The 20,799-nt window shown below is 35.7% G+C and overlaps 1 long non-coding RNA gene across 7 annotated transcripts in view; it reads left to right on the top strand.

Annotated features, from left to right (window-relative positions):
• The first annotated feature begins 1,260 nt into the window (after positions 1-1,260).
• The window catches only part of LOC140605308 (uncharacterized), a 177,737-nt gene continuing 158,198 nt past the window's right edge, over positions 1,261-20,799 (top strand). For 2 of the 7 annotated variants that reach the window (XR_012008017.1, XR_012008018.1), the window contains exon 1: positions 1,262-1,694. This is a non-coding gene — a long non-coding RNA (uncharacterized lncRNA). Of the gene's footprint in view, positions 1,695-20,799 lie in introns of all 7 variants that reach the window. The other 5 variants (XR_012008019.1, XR_012008013.1, XR_012008015.1 and 2 more) reach the window with 3 other exon arrangements.

The raw sequence follows: 20,799 nt of genomic DNA, 5'->3' as shown, positions 1-20,799 counted from the left end.
AAAATTTGCCGTTACAGTTTTGAAATTATCATTACCACTGGAAATGATAGCTTTAAGATAATGAAAAAATAAAATGAGAAAAAGATAAGCATTTTGCTAAACGTGACAAAAGAGTTGTATTCAGTATGATGTACAGCCAGAAATTTCAAAACTTAGAATAGATATTGGACAATTTAAATTGAAGAAGGGCTAGGAAACAAAAGACAAAAAGACTGCTATATTATAAAATCAAACTCATTTTCCTATTTTCGCAAGGGTCACAATGTCTCTGAAATTGCTTCTAAAACAACTGAAGGTGTTAATATTTAGACATGCAAATGCCAAAAGAAAACTTTTGTTACTCCAAGGAAAGCTTTCTATTGCCCGAAGTTGCTGGATAGCCACAGTTTACGAGGTTACAACAGGACAACACAATAGATTCTACTTTAACCTCCCACATCAGCTTTCTCAATCTCCAGTACTCACTCAAGCACACACACGTGTATATATATATATATATATATATATATATATATATATAAAAGTTGTCTTTGAACATTTTCTCTTTTTGAACTGAGATACAGTAATACATGGAGAATATCTCTCGAGGCTTACACAAGATAGATGACACTGGCAGTTAAAAATAGGATATGTTAGATAAACTTTATAATGCAAAACTTGAGGCAGAGGAACTCTAGCCTATTATTTTAAGTAATCTCATGGATTTTAAATGTTATATAATAGAGATTGAGAACCAAATTGTGGTAATAATAATGTGAAATGCAAACCTTTCATATATCATGATATTAAATGATATCATTAAGTTTAAACATTAGTTTCACTCTATGGAAATCAGATTTAAATAGCACTATGATTATTTTACTCGTAAAACTAGACATCATCACAAATGTAGGTAAAAGTTACAAGTTATTTTATAGCTAGCACTCTTTTCTGAGTAAAAGGAAGAGTTTATTGGATGGAATAAAATTCAACTTAATTTTAACATAAAACAGAATTTGTGTTATAAATGTAAAAAATGTCAAGTTCTTTTTAGTATATATATTGATTCTGTATGTTATGCTTTTAAAAATTATGACATTGTTTTTCTCGATTCATAAATTCACAGTACCAGGTGCATATTTAAGTATATGTATAAGGAAAAACATATAGACATAAAACTTTGGAACTCTAAATATCATAAATGCCAACTCCTCCATTTTGTGATGAAATCAAGGCAATTGGTATCTGCTTCATACTCCAGGACTCTGTATTCTGTCTCAGAATACCTGTTTCCAAGCAACAGTCCCCCTTCCTTGTTTGATTACATGTAAGTGCATTCAACAGATATGAGTTAAGCACTTACTGTATTCCCTTGTTCCAGAACAAGGGAATACATAAATGAAAGAACTCTAGACTTTAAAGAGCTTAAATTTTGAAAAGAACGGATTTTGACACATATATAAACAAGCGTGGCAGATTATCCTAAGTGTTTTATTAAAAGTGTGCAGCCACTGACTATCAAGTTTCCAATGAGATCTGAATGAGGGAGGGAGCAGGGAGGGAGTGTTCATCTCAAGCTGAATGCTGTAAAGTGAATAGATATTTGCTAAACAATGCATAACAACACTGAATAAGCAGAAGAGTTGGAGCTCAAGTTTTGAGTAGACCAGAAGAGAATTGGAGAATGAAGAAGGTATATGGAGAGAGAGAGAGAGGTGAGATCAAAGATAGCTTTTTTTTTTAAGTAATAATGAATCAATATGCTTTAACTTTGTTTCTTATCTTAAAAATCTTAATACTATTCCCCACTTGAGTTGCAGCCAACTCAGAAGTATATGACATAGGGAAAAGCATTCTGCATTAGTCCCTTGGAAAGCGTCATCTTTACGTAGTCATTTCCACATCTAAGTCTAGCTGTACCAACATATGCATGAGCATTTCTCATTTAAATTATTACAAACTTGCATAGTAGATTTGAAGAATCAGATTTGTCCATCATCTGCTTGGGTGTTATTGCCTTACTTGCCGGCCCTGTATTCTTTCTTGATACGTGGAAACTGTTCTAGCTGCAGACTCGTCATGATGAGACCCAGGCCATCGTCAACCTACTACCCAGGTTGACAATAGCCTTGGGTTTTATGAACTCTCCTGTTTTTTAGCCATTCTATACTTCTGCTTTCAGAAGTAAACTATTCTTCTACAGATCTCTGTGTGAACTCTGTATACTTCTGCTTTTGGAAGTAAATTATTCTTAAAGATTCTTAAAGTTGTAAGGACTTTTAAACTTTTTATTTTGTCAAGATTTTCTTAAAATATTTCAGTTACAAATCAGTTCTGTTACCTTTATTCATAACACTGTTTTAAAGCAGAAGAAATTGTCATAATGAAAGTTATGTTGCTAGTTTGTTTCCAAAAGGCAAAAACGAACAAAAAACAAAAAACAAAAACAAATAAACAACAAAAAAAACAAAGATAAACCTCTAAAATAATGAATCATCACTGAAGTGTTTAAATAAAAATAGCTTAATCTAAAATTTTGCTTCCATTCTTTATTATGTACAAGCTAGGAAAAATAAAGTGACAGTGTTCTTGTCTTGTAGGGCATGCTGTTACAGATAGCTGAAGAGGCTTATGTCAGTAGAACAGTTTAAAGTGACCTGGAATACAGACAACTCTTCCAATTTTAGTATTAGTGAGTTCCCATGAAGTTTTCCCAAGATACCAGCAATTGTTCCATGAGGAAGACTTTGTAATATTTTCTTTTTTTTTCCCTCTTAAAAGTTTCCTTCTTTTTTTATTTTTTTATTTTTATTTTTTATTGGAGTTCAATTTGCCAACATATAGCATAACACCCAGTGCTCATCCCATCAAGTGCCCCCCTCCGTGCCCGACACCCAGTCACCCCCATCCCCCGCCCACCTCCCCTTCCACCACCCCTTGTTCATTTCCCAGAGTTAGGGGACTCTCATGTTCTGTCACCCTCTCTGATATTTTCTCTCATTTTCTCTCCTTTCCCCTTTATTTCCTTTCACTATTTTTTATATTCCCCAAATGAATGAGACCATAGAATGTCCTTTTCCGATTGACTTATTTCACTCAGCATAATACCCTCCAGGTCCACTCACGTCGAAGCAAATGGTGGGTATTTGTCGTTTCTAATGGCTAAAGAATATTCCATTATATACATAAACCACATCTTCTTTATCCATTCATCTTTCAATGGACACCAATGCTCCTTCCACTGTTTGGCTATTGTGGACATTGCCCCTAGAAACCTCGGGGTGCAGGTGTCCCGGCGTTTCACTGCATGTGTATCTTTGGGGTAAATCCCCAGCAGGGCAATTGCTGGGTCGTAGGGCAGGTCTATGTTTAACTCTTTGAGGAACCTCCACACAGTTTTCCAGAGTGGCTGCACCAGTTCACATTCCCACCAACAGCGCAGGAGGGTTCCCCTTTCTCCGCATCCTCTCCAACATTTGTGGTTTCCTGCCTTGTTAATGTTCCCCATTCTCACTGGTGTGAGGTGGTATCTCATTGTGGTTTTCATTTGTATTTCCCTGATGGCAAGTGATGCGGAGCATTTTCTCATGTGCATGTTGGCCACGTCTGTGTCTTCCTCTGTGAGATTTCTCTTCATGTCTTTTGCCCATTTCATGATTGGATTGTTGGTTTCTTTGCTGTTGAGTTTCATAAGTTCTTTATAGACCTTGGATACTTGCCCTTTATCTGATACGTCATTTGCAAATATCTTCTCCCATTCTGTAGGTTGTCTTTTAGTTTTGTTGACTGTTTATTTTGCCGTGCAGAAGCTTTTTATCTTGATGAAGTCCCAATAATTCATTTTTGCTTTTGTTTCTCTTGCCTTCATGGATGTGTCTTGCAAGAAGTTACTGTGGCCAAGTTCAAAAAGGGTGTTGCTTGTGTTCTCCCCTAGGATTTGATGGAATCTTGTCTCACATTTAGATCTTTCATCCATTTTGAATTTATCTTTGTGTCTGGTGCAAGAGAGTGGTCTAGTTTCATTCTTCTGCATGTGGATGTCCAATTTTCCCAGCACCATTTATTGAAGAGACTGTCCTTTTTCCAGTGGACAGTCTTTTCTGCTTTGTTGAATATTAGTTGACCATAATGTTGAGGGTCCACTTCTGGATTCTCTATTCTGTTCCATTGATCTAGGTGTCTGTTTTTGTGCCAGCACCACACTGTCTTGATGACTACAGCTTTGTAGTACAACCTGAAATCCGGCATTTGTGATGCCCCCAGCTGTGTTTTTCTTTTCTATTATTCCCCTGGCTATTCGGGGTCTTTTTTGAGTCCACACAAATCTTAAGATCATTTGTTCCAACTCTCTGAAGAAAATTCATGGTATTTTGATAGGGATTGCATTAAATGTGTAAATTGCCCTGCATAGCATTGACATTTTCACAATATTAATTCATCCAATCCATGAGCATGGAATATTTTTCCATCTCTTTGTGTCTTCCTCAGTTTCTTTCAGAAGTGTTCTGTAGTTTTTAGGGTATAGATCATTTACCTCTTTGGTTAGGTTTATTCCTAGATATCTCATGCTTTTGGGTGCAATTATAAATGGGATTGACTCCTTCCTTAATGTCTCTTTCTTCAGTCTCATTGTTAGCATATAGAAAGACTTCTGGGCATTGACTTTGTATCCTGCCACACTGCCTAATTGCTGTATGAGTTCTAGGAATCTTGGGGTGGAGTCTTTTGGGTTTTCTATGTACACTATCATGTCATCTGTAAAGAGGAAGAGTTTGATTTCTTCTTTGCCAATTTGAATGCCTTTCATTTCTTTTTGTTGCCTGATTTCTGAGGCTAGGACTTCTAGGACTATGTTGAATAGCAGTGGTGAGAGTGGACATCCCTGTCTTATTCCTGATCTTAGGGGAAAAGCTCCCAGTGTTTCCTCATTGAGAATGATATTTGCTGTGTGCTTTTCATAGATGGCTTAAGATGCTGAGGAATGGTCCCTCTATCCCTATACTCTGAAGAGTTTTGATCAGGAATGGATGCTGTATTTTGTCAAATGCTTTCTCTGCATCTCTTGAGAGGATCATATGGTTCTTGTTTTGTTTTTTTTTTTCTTGCTGATATGATCAATCACGTTGATTGCTTTATGAGTGTTGAACCAGCCTTGTATCCCAGGGATCAATCCCACTTGGTCATGGTGAATAATCTTAATGTACTGTTGGATCCTATTGGCTAGTATCTGGTTGAGAATTTTTGCATCCATGTTCATCAGAGATATTGGTCTATAATTCTCCTTTTTGGTGGGGTCTTTGTCTGGTTTTGGAATTAAGGTGATGCTGGCCTCACAGAACAAGTTTGGAAGTATTCCATCTCTTCCTATCTTTGCAGGTTTATGAGCAATGCTTCAATATCCTCCCTGGTTATTGGCCGGTTCAGGTTTTCTATTTCTTCCTGTTCCAGTTTTGGTAGTTTGTGGTTTTCCAGAAATATGTCCATTTCTTCTAGAGTGCCTAATTTATTGGCATATAGCTGCTCATAATGTTTTTAAAATCGTTTGTATTTCCTTGGTATTGGTGGTGATCTCTCCTTTCTCATTCATGATTTTACTAATGTGAGTCTTTTCTCTCTTCTTTTTAATAAGGCTGGCTAGTGGTTTATCTCTCTTATTAATTCTTTCCAAGAACCACCTCCTGGTTTTGTTAATCTGTTCCACAGTTCTTCTGGTCTCTATTTCATTGAGTTCTGCTCAAATCTTTATTAACTCTCTTCTTCTGATGGGTGTAGGATCTATTTGCTGTTTTTTCTCCAGCTCCTTTAGGTGCAAGGTTAGCTTTTGCATTTGACTTCTTTCCAGTTTTTGGATGGATGCTTGTATTGCGATGTATTGCCCCCTCAGGACTGCTTTTGCTGTATCCCAAAGATTTTGAACAGTTGTATCTTCATTCTCATGAGTTTCCATGAATCTTTTTATTCTTCTGTAATTTCCTGGTTGACCCTTTCATCTTTTAGCAGGCTGGTCCTTAACCACCACGTGTTTGAAATCCTTCCAAACTTCTTCTTGTGATTTAGTTTCAATTTCAAAGCATTATGGTCTGAAAATATGCAGGGGATGATCCCAATCTTTTGGTATCAGTTAAGACCTGATTTGTGATCCAGTATGTGGTCTATTCTGGAGAAAGTTCCATGTGCACTAGAAAAGAATGTGTATTCAGTTGCGTTTGGATGTAAAGTTCTGTAAATATCTGTGAAATCCATCTGGTCCATTGTATCATTTAAAGCTCTTGTTTCTTTAGATATGTTGTGCTTAAAAGATCTGTCATTTGCAGAAAGTGCCGTGTTGAAGTCTCTCAGTATAAGTGTATTATTATCTAAGTATGTCTTAACTTTAGTTATTAATTGATTATATACTTGGCAACTCCCATATTCGGGGCATAAATATGATGATTGTTTAGTCCTCTTGTTGGGTAGATCCTTTAAGCATGATATAGTGTCCCTCTTCATCTCTTAATACAGTCTTTAGGATAAACTTTAATTTATTTGATATAAAGATGGCTACCCCTGCTTTCTTTTGAGGACCATTTGAATGGTAAATGGTTCTCCAACCTTTTATTTTCAGGCTGTGGGTGTCCTTCTGTCTAAAATGAGTCTCCTGTAGACAGCAAATAGATGGGTCTTGCTTTTTTATCCAGTCTGAAACCCTGCGTCTTTTGATGGGGTCATTAAGCCCATTTTCACATTCAGAGTTACCTTTAAAAGATATGAATTTAGTGTCATCATGATACCTATTCAGTCCTTGTTTTTGTAGGTTGTTCCCTTAGACTTCTTCCTCTTCCTCTTCCTCTTCCTCTTCCAGAGTTGCCCTTAATATTTTTCTTGCAGATCCGGCTTGGTGGTCATATATTCTTTCAGTTCCTGCCTATCTTGGAAGCTCTTCATCTCTCCTTCTATTCTGAATGAGAGCCTTGCTGGATAAAGTATTCTTGGCTGCAGGTTCTTCTCATTTAGGACCCTGAATATATCCTGCCAGCCCTTTCTGGCCTGTCAGGTCTCCGTGAGAGGTCTGCTGTCATCTGATATTTCTCCCCATAAAAGTTAGAGATTTTTTGTCTCTTGTTGCTTTATGGATCTTCTCCTTATCTCTGGAATTTGCAAGTTTCACTATTAAGTGTTGAGGTGTTGAGCAGTTTTTATTGATTTTAGGGGGGGATTTCTCTATTTCCTGGATCTGAATGCCTGTTTCCCTTCCTGGGTTAGGAAAGTTCTCAGCTATGATTTGTTCAAATACATATTCTGGACCTCTGTCCCTTTCGGCGCCTTCGGGAACCCCAATTAAACATAAATTTTTCCTTCTGAGGCTATCATTTATTTCCCTTAACCTATCCTCATGATCTTTTGTTTTTCTCTTTTTTCCTCAGTTTCCCTCCTTGCCATCAACTTGTCTTCTATGTCACTCACTTGTTCTTCTACCTTGTTAACCCTCGTCGGTAGGACCTCCAGTTTGGATTGCATCTCATTTAATTGATTTTTAATTTCTGCCTGATTAGATCTAAATTCTGCAGACATGAAGTCTCTTGAATCCTTTATGCTTTTTTCTAGAGTCACCAGTAGCTTTATAATTGTGCTTCTGAATTGGCTTTCTGACATTGAATTGTAATGCAAATTTTGTAACTCTGTGGGAGAGAGGTCTGTTTCTGATTCTTTCTTTTGAGGTGAGTTTTTCCTTCTAGTCATTTTGCTTAGTGCAGAGTGGCCAAAAACAAGTTGTACTTGCTAGAAGCGCAAACTCTTCTCACTGTGGCATTCCAGCTGTTCTCTCTTTAAATCTCTGGCTGAATTCGTAGGTTTTCAGGATGATTTGAAAGTTATCTAGGTAATTTGGTGGGGACAGGTGATTTGGGGAGCCTACTCTTCTGCCATCTTGCCCCCTCCCCCTGTAATATTTTCATAGGCTTAACTGTCTACATGATTATTTTGATGACATACATTGAGAGAAATGTTCTTCCCCTACCCAGGTTTAGATTTTGTTTTCTAATAATTGCTACTTAATATATTTGTTGGTTGTTTTTCTTTGACAGATATGATAGGCAGGTGTGGCTTTCCAACTTTATATGATTCTTAGAGATTACATCTATTCCTCCAATAAGTAGGAGTGGGCTCATATAGTACATAAATGTTGCATAGAGGTAAGATATTGGAAAGGTAGAAATTAAAGATGTCATGAAATATTATGTCTGGGTAAATGAGAGTAGGAAATTTTCACCGGCAGAGTTTCTGTGTATATGTTCCATCAATTACTGAGCGAAAGAGAGGTAGTGATATCTCCAACTGTAATTATGGACAGGTACATTTCTCCTTTCAGTTCTAGCAAATTTTGCTGCATTTATTTTGAACCTCCAATTAGTCCATACAATCAAGAGTCTTAAAGTTTCTTGATGAGCTGACCCGTTTCTGAGTGCATAATAACCCTTTTTCATCCCGGTAAATTCCTTGTTCTGAAGTCTATTTTGTCTGAATTAAATAACAGTTTTGGTTCTTTTAAAAAAAATTTGTTTAAATGTTACATATTTTCTGTGTGGGTTTAACCAATTCATGTCTTTATTTTTAAAGTGACTTTCTTATAGACAGCCTACAGTTGGATATTGTTCTTTCATTTCACAAAACAATCTCTGTATTTTAATTGGTAATAATATTGTTTAATATTATTGATAAGGATGGATTAAAATACCATTTTGGTAGCTGTTTCCTATTTTTTCTATCTGTTCTATGTTTCTTTTTCCTGTTCTACCATTTTTGGTTAAGAAGATTTTTAAAAATTCCATTTTATCTATACTACTTATGTTTAGCTTGAAAATATTTTAAATATTGTTTTAGGGCTTATGGTGTACATTCTTAAGTAATAAGAACCTATCTTCACATAATATTATATACCATTTCATATGTGGAGCTAAGGACCTTACATTCCCAATAGCTTTTTCCATCCATTATACATTTTTGTCATATATTTTATTTTTATATGTGTTACAAACACACACTACATTGCTACCCTTTTGCTTTAAATAGTTGTTTTTTAGAACAGTTAATATTAATGGAATATGTTATATTTTTGTTCCCTCTATTTCCACATTTTTGTGTGGATCCTTTCTTCTGTCCAGTGTTATAATATACCTACCTGAAAGTCTCCTTTAACATTTCTTTCAGGGCAAATCTATTGGCAGTTAATTCACTCAGTTTTCGTCTGTCTGAAAGTCTTTATTTCTCCTTCGGCTTTGAAGGATATTTCCCTCAGTTGCCAATAAACACTCTGGTACAGGAGTGAGCAAAGGCACAAGAGCAAATGTCAGTTTTCCATTATTACATAAAAGTTCTGGTTAGCAAACAATAATCATGTTGTATTGAGCATCATTAATCCAAGGATTAGTAAATATTGTCTCAGCAAATTAAAATGGTTGAGTTAATGAGAATTAGGCAGCTACTTTTAATGACTTGAACTTAGGTGTAAGTAAGCCCATGTAAACATAAAACTGCATCTCTTATGTTAACGATCTTGGAGCAGAAGGAGCAGGGAAAGATAGGAGAAATTTTGAATGAAAATTGATTCTTGGACTTGGGAGACCACTGTGGTATCATAGCCTGCACGTTTCGTAATGTATTTATTGAGCTACGACTGAATTCCTTGGCTTCAGCCTCTGCCCAAACAGCCAGAAATGTGAACCTACTAGTGATTAAGATCATGGTCCAAAAAAGAGTCAATGTCCACTTCCAGTCACAGTCATTAAGAAATTAAAGACTCATCCTTGTTTTAAGAAGGGGAATTTAGAGTGGACAATAGGCACATTTATTTATTCTACTAATTCATCTAAAAATCAGCATTTTTTTTTCTTTTCAGAGGAAAGTGTTGATTCGTCATTTTCCACATGTGAAGTTTAAGGAAAATTGGAAAAGATCTGTTACCTTGTCTTAAATCACTACAGCCAATTCAGGGAACAAATAGAAGAAAATAAACTTTTAAAGAATTCTCAGGTTCATTTACAAAGAAACAACTTTTTATTCCTCCATGAGCAATGTGACTTAGGTCATATTGTAAGTTCTTCTTCGTGTTTTTAGCAGATTTCCTGTATCTATGATTATTAGTTGACTCATAAGTAATTTCCTCCAAGATTTTAAAAAGTCAGGTAACTGCTCTTTTGCTGCTGGAAGAATAGCAGCTTACAGTGATACAGAAAATGCAATTCAATAGCTAAGTTTGAAACATGAGATGAGAAACGTGAGCAGAACATGAGTGTGTGTAGGTGATTAATGCCTTGGGCTTAATCAAGAGACCTGAAGTCTCTCGGTACACAAATTACCATAGGAGACCACCTGTGCCACACTTCCTCACATTCTCATGTTGCTAGGATCTCTCTCTCTCTCTCTCTCTCTCTCTCTCTCTTTCCAGGTCCTTGTTCTCCAGTGTTGTGCTCTCCTAGTGACTGACAGTCTGTTTCTTCCCTCACACGTTGTGTTCCTCTCTCTGCCTTTGGCTCCTGCCGTCCTGCTGGTGATGCAGACAACCCTCTGGGTGCTTGAATCTTCCTGCTTAGCTCTAAGAAATACAAACAAAGCCAGATGTTGTAACTGTGAACTTTCTATTTAGACACAGTTTGTCAGTTTTTGTGAAAGCACTTTCTGTCAAAAGTCTGTCATAGGATTTCATAAGAAAGAAGAAAATGTTTAAAAATGCAAAATGTGGGCTTGAATAATTGAAGGCAGACTCAAAGGAATGACCTCAAATGACCATAGTAATGAGACGACTATAATAATAACATAATGTATTTGCTTCTCTTGTTGTCACTTTAGGAAATTGCAGCTACAGCGATTAAGTTAAGTGCCCTCATGTATGCATTCATAAAAGAGTAGAATCAAGATTTGATTCCTTCTGGAACATCAAGCCTATGTCCTTTCCTCTACAGTCAGTGCTACAACATGGTGGCAGATTTTCTAGACTGTTAAAGGTCTGGCATTTCTTGGCCATCTAGAAAACATATTCAGGAAAAAACAAAAAAACAAAAAAACAAAAAAACTTTAAATGTGAAAAATCGTAAGTATAACTTGAATTTAGTATATGAAATATATATCACCAGTTTAAATATTATGGAAAATAACTTTCAAAAATAAGTCCAGAAGTGGGTAGGGGATGGGTGATATAGATAAAGGGGAGAAACAAGAAATCCAATTGTGAAAGACCAATGGACTCTAAAAAGCAAAACAAATGAATAAACAAAGAGCAGAATCAGACCGATAAATAGAGAACTGATAGTTGCCAGAGGGGAAGGGAGTAGAGGGAATGGTCAAAATGGGTGAGAGAAGTGGAAGATACAGATTTCCAGTTATGGAATAGATTAGCCACTGGAATAAAAGGTATAGGGTGAGGAATAGTCAGTGATGTTATAACAGTGTATGGTGATGGATGGTAGCAGCACTTGTGGTGAGCGTGGCATAATCCAGAGACGTTAAATCACTATCTTACACCTGAAAGTTATGTAAATTTTGTGTTGACTAGGCAAATTTTTAAATATTTTCAAAATACGAGAAAGCTAAAATTATTAAATTTTAAATGTGTCAGTCTTTTATTTCGGAAATATAGAGTGGGTTTTGTCCAAACTTAGAAAATAGCACTTTCTCATCCATGAAATAAACCAATGAATTCTAAGGGAAAAATGAAATCACATGATTATATCCATAGAAGCTGAAAATGTTTGAAAAAAAAATCAGTATTTATTCTTCATTTTTAAAAATCCATCAGCTATGTGTAGATGTTTACTTGTCTATCTCAGATAATTTTTAATGAAGAAAAATCTGTCATTCCCTTTAAAGTTAAGAAAAATGCCCTCTGTCTAAACTACTGACTATTCAACTGGAAATATTAACATTTAATTAACCACAAGTAAAATGAAGTATTAAAAATCAGAAAAAATAGAAAAATGTTGCCAATGATATAATCACTTATGTGGAAAACTCTAGAGAGTGAGAGATTTGTCTTAAAAACAGTACAAAGAATAAGGCATACGTATTGTGGCATATAAAATTTATGTATAGGTAGCATTTGATTTCATCTTTACTACCAATCCAATAGAAAAATCACATATGTAAGAAAATTTAAAACCTAAAATTGGATGTAAAGGGAAAAGCATATCAAGATTTTGTATGAGATTACTCAACATCACTAAAATATTCATTGTCCCTGGTTTAATTCATAAATTTACGTGACATCTGTAAAACTACTTGAAGTAATTCAATCAGTATCTTCAATAAGTGATGCTTGGAACAAAATACCCACCTAGAAAGAAAAATAAGCTTTGTACGGTACCTCACATCAAACACACAATTCCATTCATATTTTCTCAATACCTGTGCAATTGTTTTCATACATTTGCTTTTATGCATATTGTAGAACACATGTTATAATAGTTGTTTACATAGTCCTATTTTTAAAAATATAAATAAAAAACATAAAATTTAACCATCAATTTAAATAAAATTTAACTGTATATAGCCATAGCCACAGAGGTAACATTTCCAGTGAATTCTATTCTTTCTTGAAGATTCCTATTTCCGTCTGGTATCATTTTTCTTCTGTCTAAAGGATTTATTTTAGACTTTTTGTAGTGCAGATCTGTTAGAAGTAAATTCCGTCAGCTTTTGTATGTTTGAAACAAATCCTGCTTTCGTTTTTGAAATACATTTTTTTTCTGAATGTAGAATTATATGGTGATAATTTTTTTCCTTCAGAACTTTAGAGATTTTAGTATGCTGTCATCTCACTTGCATTGTTTCCACTGATATATCTGCTATTATTCTTACATTTTGTTCTATATAAGTAACATGCCTTTGTTCTGCCTGCTTTCAAGACCTTATCACTTTATTTTGAGAAATTTGGTTACAGTGTGTCTTGGTGTCTTTTTTTTTTCATATTTCTTGAGTTTAGAATCCTTTAAGATTTTTAGATCTGTGAGGTTGTAGTTTGCATCAATTTTGAAAATGTTTTGATCACTGTTTCACTGTTTCTTCAAATATTTTTGTTGCCTTTCCTTTCTTTCAATGCTTCTTTAAAATTCCCTAAAATCAATGAACTGGGACAAAAGTAGAACTAACTTCATTTGTTTCCTATCTGTTAGGGATTAGTGTCATTCATTGCCTGCTGTCTACTGTCCTGAAAACCACTTTCATCTATTTTTGTCTGGTGTTGTTGCTATTGTTGCCAGGAGGGTAAATTTGTCTTTTATTACACGTTAGCTGGAAGTAGAATCTCAAAGTTCTAAGACATTCTCAAGAAAATGCAACTCATTTATTATGAGCTATGTAGAAAATTAACTATTGGATATTTTGTATGCTTCCCTTTATAATAAGAACTATATTAATTGCTATTAACTAGTTTTCCTAGTTAGGTTAAAATATATTTTCAAAATATATTATATATAATTGATGTTATATGAAAAGAAAATTGAAATATGAATTTCATTTTACACTAATACTTTAAAATGCAGGAGATGTAAAAATTCTGAGATTTGTTCTTGTTTAAGTAAAAATTTCATATGCACTTTAAATGAATGCTAGTTACAACTTCAAATAGTACTGATAAATTTTGGAAATACAGCTGACTCATCGAAATGGACATTTCACCAGCAAAATACATATATGCTTTTCAAAATTAAGCCAACACATATGGAACACCAAATTAATCACTATATTTGTGTGATATGCACTATTATAATTCTCAGCTCTTGCTCATTCAAGTTGATTCTGTAGTCCTCTCCATTTTTCCAATATTTAAACTGTCCCTGATGTGCTGGTGAAAATACACCTGGAGAAGGACAAACATTATATGTTCTCATTCATTTGGGGAATATAAATAATAGTGAAAGGGAATATAAGGGAAGGGAGAAGAAATGTGTGGGAAATATCAGAAAGGGAGACAGAACGTAAAGACTGCTAACTCTGGGAAACGAACTAGGGGTGGTAGAAGGGGAGGAGGGCGGGGGGTGGGAGTGAATGGGTGACGGGCACTGGGGGTTATTCTGTATGTTAGTAAATTGAACACCAATAAAAAATTAAAAAAAAAAAAAAGAAACTCCAGCAGACTTTCGCGCTGAGCACAGAACCCAAAATGGGGGTTGGTCCCACAACTATGAGATCACAGCCTGAGCTGAAACTGAAAGTCAGACAATTAACCATCTGCATCACACAGGCACCCTAGGTCAAAATACTTTTTAAACAAAATTATCAAGATATACTTCACATACAATAACAGTCACTCATTTCAAGCTCTCTGGTTTGGTCTGGTTCTGATGGCCTTTGTTGGTATTGAGAAGTCTATATAGGTGGGCTTCCACTCAGCCCTCATTCTCACTAAGGAGAGGGTGGCTCAGTTTTCCTTTGGCACCACTAGTGGCTAATGTCTCCAAGCTCCCGCCTCTGGATTTGAAATCTTATTATTTGGCAGCACTAGGGAAACATACAGGTAAGTGGTTTTTAATATATTCAGAATTGTACATCTCCACAATCAGAAACCCCTCCCCATGAGCTGTCATTCTCTACTTTCTCCAAACCCCATCCTTCACCTGGGGCTCTAGGTAACCAGTAATCTACTTCCCATCTCTATAAGTGTGCCCATTCTAGATGTTTTATATAAATAAAATCATATAATATGTGGAAAAAAAATACACCTGGAGGTTCTTTCTATTCCTGTGCCTACTTGCAGATACACCTTTCATGACCGCTGCTCAGATTCCATGATGAAGTACTTTCTTCCCTCAATTCCTTCAGCAGAAGCCTACTGAAATAGTTGGGAGAAATAATCCTTTGCTATTACCATGTGCTTGCTCATTTTCAGTTTAAGCCAACAAGACCTACTGGCTGTATTTCTGTACAGAGAAATAACACAGATTTCTTTAAGAAGTTACAAACAAATAGAAAACATAACCAATTTGGTCTTACAAAAGTTCTGATATTGTTTGACTACAAAGTCTATTTGAAAATTGATTTGCTAATTATAGAAGAGGATTTTTGTTAGTCTTGATAATTATAAGATTAACAACTACGGTAAAGATAACACTGGGGCTCACATGATGTCGGTTACATTACCTAATGTTTTTGCATGTAATTAATAATTTGAGTTTTCTGAAGATGAGATTAATTATCTCCATTTTACTGTTATAAAAACTGGGATATAGATTTATGGTCATGAACCTTGTCATAGATCACACCGAGACAGGTGAAGCTGGGACTAAAAACCAGAAACATGACATAGTCCTGGAACTCTCTTTCTACTGTTACCTTACCTCTTATGCATACCTAATTTATAGAAATCAGTATTTTTTTTTCCTTGACAACTCAGTCATAAATAAAATTACTCTTATCTGCTATATATTTCTAATTACTATATTTTCATAACTTCAAAATTTTTATCTTTTACTCTAGAAATCTCTCCTAAAATGCCTCAAGCATCTCCACCTGGTCTTCAACATCATTATGAATGAGCTTTATTATTTTCACCACCACCTTCCAGTATGATTGTTTGAATATTTATATGAAGGTTGAAACTTTCAATGAGTATCTATAGTTGCTACTTCTATTTCCTTTTTTCCATTTTTTACTTCTACTTTTATTTGAAAGAATCACAAACTTACAGCAGAGATGCAGGTATAATAAAAAAAAATAAAACTTTTTTCCCCAAAAACCATTTGATAGTAAGTAGTTGATATGATACACTCTTGCCTCTGTGTAGTTTAATGTATTCTTCCTAGACACCAGGACTTTTTATGCATAACTGCAGGACAACCATGAAAATCAAGAAGTCTATATGGTCTATTATTACCATCATCTTCAGATCCCATTCAAGTCCTTCCAGTAGTTTCAAAGTGCCCTTATAGCAAAAGGACATAATTCTGAACGGCAAGTTCTCCTGAGTGTTCATGTCTCTGGTTTTCTCCAGTCTGGTTCAGTTGTACAATCTTTCTTTAACTTATATAACCTAGACACTTGTGAATGCGTAGACCAGTTTTATAGAATGTTTTACAACATGTGCTTGTGTGTTGTTTCTCATGGTTGGTTTCAAGTTGCATTCCTTCAAGTTAGTTTCTTCCACTGTGAAAGTAATACTCTGCTTTCTTCTCCAAATTTTTATTTACATTATAGTTAGTTAACATAGAGTGTAATATTGTTTTCAGGTGCAGAATTTAGTGATTCATCACATATAACACCCAGTGCTCATCACAAGTGCCTACCTTCATCCCCAGCACCCATTTAGCACATCCCCTGCCCACCTCCTTCTGTCATTCCTTCTTTCCTTAGTTTGTTCTCTATTGTTAAGTCTCTTATGATTTGCTTCTCTTTTTTCTTTTTTTTCTCTACCCATATGTTCATCTGTTTTGTTTCTTAAATTCCACATATGAAATCATATGGTATTTATGATTTTCTGACTGACTTATTTCACTTCATATAATACACTCTAGCTCCATCCATGTCATTGAAAATAGTAAGATTTCATTTTTTCATGAATAATATTCTTGCATTAATTTTAGCCATTTTGATACATGTGAGGTGTATCTCATTGTGGTTTTGACTTGTATTTCCCTGATAATGAGTAACATTGAGCATCTTTTTATGTATCTGTTAGCCATCTGGATGTCTTCTTTTGAGAAATGTCTATTCATGTCTTCTATTTCTCAATGGATTGTTTTTTGACTGTTGAGTTTGAAAAGTTCTTTATAGATTTTGGATACTGATCCTTTCTCAGATATGCCATTTGCAAATATTTTCTCCCATTCCATAGGTTGTCTTTTGGTTTTGTTGTTTCCTTTGCTGTGCAGAAGCTTTTTATCTTGATGAAGTCCCAATAGTTCATTTTTGCTTTTGTTTCCCTTGCCTCCCACCACGTGTGTAGTAAGAAATTGTGTTGACTGAGGTCAAAGAAGTTGCTGCTTCAGTTCTTTCTAAAATTTTGATGAATCTCTGTCTCACATTTAGGTCTCTCATCCATTTTGAATTTATTTTTGTATTTGGTGTAAGAGAGTGGTCCAGTTTCATTCTTGTGCATGCAGATGCCCAGTTTTCCCAACAGCATTTGTTGAAGAGACTGTTTTTTTTTTTTTTTTCCATTGGAGTTGAAGATTAGTTGACCATAGTTGTGAGTCCATTTCTTGGTTTTCTGTTCTTTTCCATTCATCTGTGTGTCTGTTCTTTTGCTAATACCATACTGTCTTGATGATTATAGCTTTGAAATTAGTATAGCTTAAAGTCATGGTAACTCCAAGGTTGCTTTTCTTTTTCAAGGTTGCTTTGGCTATTTAGAGTCTTTTGTGGATCCATACAAATTTTAGGATTGTTCTAGCTCTGTGAAAAGTGCTGGTGGCTTTTTTTTTTTTTAATTGGGATTGCATTAAATTTGTAGATTGCTTTGGGGAATATAGACATTTTAACAGTGTTTGTTATTCCAACCCATGTGCATAGAATGTTTTTCCATTTCTCTGTGTCCTCTTCAAGTTCTTTCATAAGTATTCTACAGTTTTCAGAGCATAGATCTTTCACCTCTTTGGTTACATTTAGTCCTAAGTATCTTATAGTTTTTGGTGCAATTGCAAATGCGATTGATTCCTTGGTTTCTTTTTCTGTTGATTCATTGTTGGTGGATAGAAATGTAATAGTTCTTCAGATTGATTTTATATCCTATGACTTTCCTGAATTTGTATATAAGTTCTAGCAGTTTTTTTGGTAGAGTATTTTGGGGTTTCTACACAGAGTATCATGTTGTCTGCAAGTAGTAGAAGTTTGACTTCTTCCTTGCCAATTCAAATGTTTTTTATTTATTTTTGTTGTCTGATTGCTGAGGCTAGGACTTCCACTATTATGTTAGTAATATATATATAATATAATATAATATATAATAGTAATGATGAGAGTGGACATCCATGTCATTTTCTTGACAATGGAGGAAAAGCTCTCAGTTTTTCCTCATGAAGGATGATATTAGCTGTGGGTCTTTCATATATAGTCTTTATGATGTTGAGTATGTTCCTTCTGTCACTACTTTGTTGAAGGTTTTTATCAAGAATGGATACTGAATTTTCTCAAATGCTTTTTCTGCATCTATTGAGAGGATCATATGGTTCTCATTCTTTCTTTTATTAATGTGGTGTGTCATGTTGATTGATGTAAAAATATTGGACCACCCCTATAGCCCAGGAATAAATCCCATTTGATTGTGGTGAATAATTCTTTTAATATATTGTTGGAATCAATTTGCTAGTATCTTAATGAGAATTTTTGCATCCTTATTTGACAGCGATGTTGGTCTGTATTTCTCCTTTATAGTGGGGTCTTTGGTTTGGGGATCAAAGTAATGCTGGTCCTGTAGAACGAGTTTACTCATTCAAAGTCACTCAAATCCTACAGGAACTTTTCCTTCCTTTTCTATTTTTTGGAACAATTTGAAAAATTGGTATTAACTTCTTTTTATTTTTCTTTTTAAAGATTTTATTTATTTTTTGGGATCCCTGGGTGGCGCAGCGGTTTGGCGCCTGTCTTTGGCCTGGGGCGCGATCCTGGAGACCGGGGATCGAATCCCACGTCGGGCTCCCGGTGCATGGAGCCTGCTTCTCCCTCTGCCTGTGTCTCTGCCTCTCTCTCTGTGTGTGTGTGACTATCATAAATAAATAAATAAATAAGATTTTATTTATTTATTCATTAGGTCTAAAATGATTGTCTTGTAGGCAGCATATAGATAGGTCTTGCTTTTTTTTTTTTAAACAATCCATATTAATACCCTGTCTTTTGATTGGAGCATCTTATCTATTTACATAAAGAGTAATTATTGAATAAGATACGAATTTGGTGCAATTAGGTTACCTGTAAAGTTGGTGTTTCTGGTAATGTTCTCTGGCTCAGATAAGCATGCAAACTAATAAAACTAAAACAGGAATAAAGAGAAAATTTCAATGGACCCATAACCAGCAAAGAAATTGAATCAGTCATCAAAAATCTCCCAAAAAACAAAAGTCCTGGGCCAGACGGCTTCCCAGTGGAATTCGACCAGACATTTAAAGAAGAGTTAGGGGGCACCTGGGTGGCTCAGTGGTCGCATCTCTGCCTTTGGTTCAGATTGTGATCTTGGGGTACTGGGATCGAGTCCCACATTGGGCTCCCCACAAGGAGCCAGCTTCTCCCTCTGCCTGTGTCTCTGCCTCTCTCTCTCTGTGTGTCTCTCATGAATAAATAAATAAAATAAATAAATAAAAAATAATGAAAATAAAATTCAATAAATCTTCTGCCCCTTTTCCTTCTCTTCCTCTTCTGGGACTCCAATTATATGAATGTTATTATACTTTAAAGAGTCACTGAGCTAAGTCCACATTCTTTTTCTTTTTTTTTCCCTAAGTCCACATTCTTGATCCAATATTTTTCTTTCACTATTCAGTTTTATTATTTTCCAGGATTTTTATCTTCTGTAGTGTTGATTTCTTTTCTTCATTCATCCTCATTCTCATTGCATCCAATTGGTTTTGCATCTAAGTTATAGCTTTTTTTATTATGGCCTGACTAGCTTTTAGCTCTTTTATCTCTATAATAAGGAATTCTCTAGTGTCTTCTATGCTTTTCTCAAGCCCAGATAGTATCCTTATGATTGTGGTTTTAAATTCCCATTCAAGCATCTTACTTATATCAGTTTTGGTGAAATTCTTGGCCATTACTTTTTCCTGTTCTTTTCTTTGGGGTGAATTCTTCCATCTTGTCATTTTGTCTAAGTCACTGTTTTGTTTTGTTTTATTTTGTTTTGTTTTTGCTTGTTTGTTTTTGTTTTTGCGATTGTTAGGAAAGCCTGATGTATCCCTGCTCCTAAGAGTAATGGCCATATTAAGAAGAGGTCCTATGTTGTCTTGGGACTGGTGCTTCAGGAGGTGGTTCAGAAAGTACACTTGGCTGTTGTGGTTTGGCTACTCTTTCCCTCAGGTCAATCCTCTGCTGAGTTTCTTCTTACCTGCAGTGGGGGGTGTTTGGATTTTGTTCACTGTGTGACAAGTTTTAACTAGGTGTGTTTCATAGGAAGAGGAGCTTGGTGTAAGCAGCTCTGGCCTCCACTGGGAAGCACTGTGTTGCTCACTGAAACCAGTCATTGCTGATGGGCAGGTGGGGAAGAAAGGGCATCACCTTGCTGTGTTGTTCCAGAGTGGAAAGTTCCTTCATACCACAGTCCAGGATGCCCTCAGAGAAGAGCAAAAAGTCACCCCTCTTGCGTCTCTGGCTTCCATCAGATCCCTGCCTTTGTCAGTGTCTGAGCTGTCTCCCTGCCAGGCAGTTCTGTACTCTTGTATTTTATCTTGGGCACACTGCTGAGTTTCAAAACTTCATATTTTAGGAACATGCAGGTTTTTGCTGCACTGTGGCTGGAGTCAATTTGTTGCAGAAGTCGGACCCTGCAATTATTCAATTTATGGTAAAGTGCAGCAAGAGGCTGGCACCAAGGTTTCCTACCCTCAGCTGATGCCTATTACTAGGCTAGTGAATATGGCAGCACCTTAGCACTACAAGTTCTTTTGTTCCTAAAGAGGCCTTGCCACCACTCCCAGATGCACTCCAAGAAGGGGAACTCATTCTCCCTTTGTGACCTAGGTGATCTTCAGATCATGCTGCCCACAGGAGCACTGCTAAGCCCACCAGGCATAACTGTTATGATGGTATGGATTTCTCTTTTCTTTTTAAAGATGTTATTTGTTTTGAGAAAGAGAGAGACAGAGACAGAGCACAAGCAGGTGGAGGGGCAGAGGTAGAGGGAGAAGGAAAGGGGGACAGATAAATTCT

The sequence above is a fragment of the Canis lupus genome, chromosome 15 (assembly GCF_048164855.1).
Source record: "Canis lupus baileyi chromosome 15, mCanLup2.hap1, whole genome shotgun sequence".
In the NCBI taxonomy this organism is placed as follows: Eukaryota; Metazoa; Chordata; class Mammalia; order Carnivora; family Canidae; genus Canis; species Canis lupus.
This window is presented reverse-complemented; position numbering and strand designations above follow the sequence as displayed.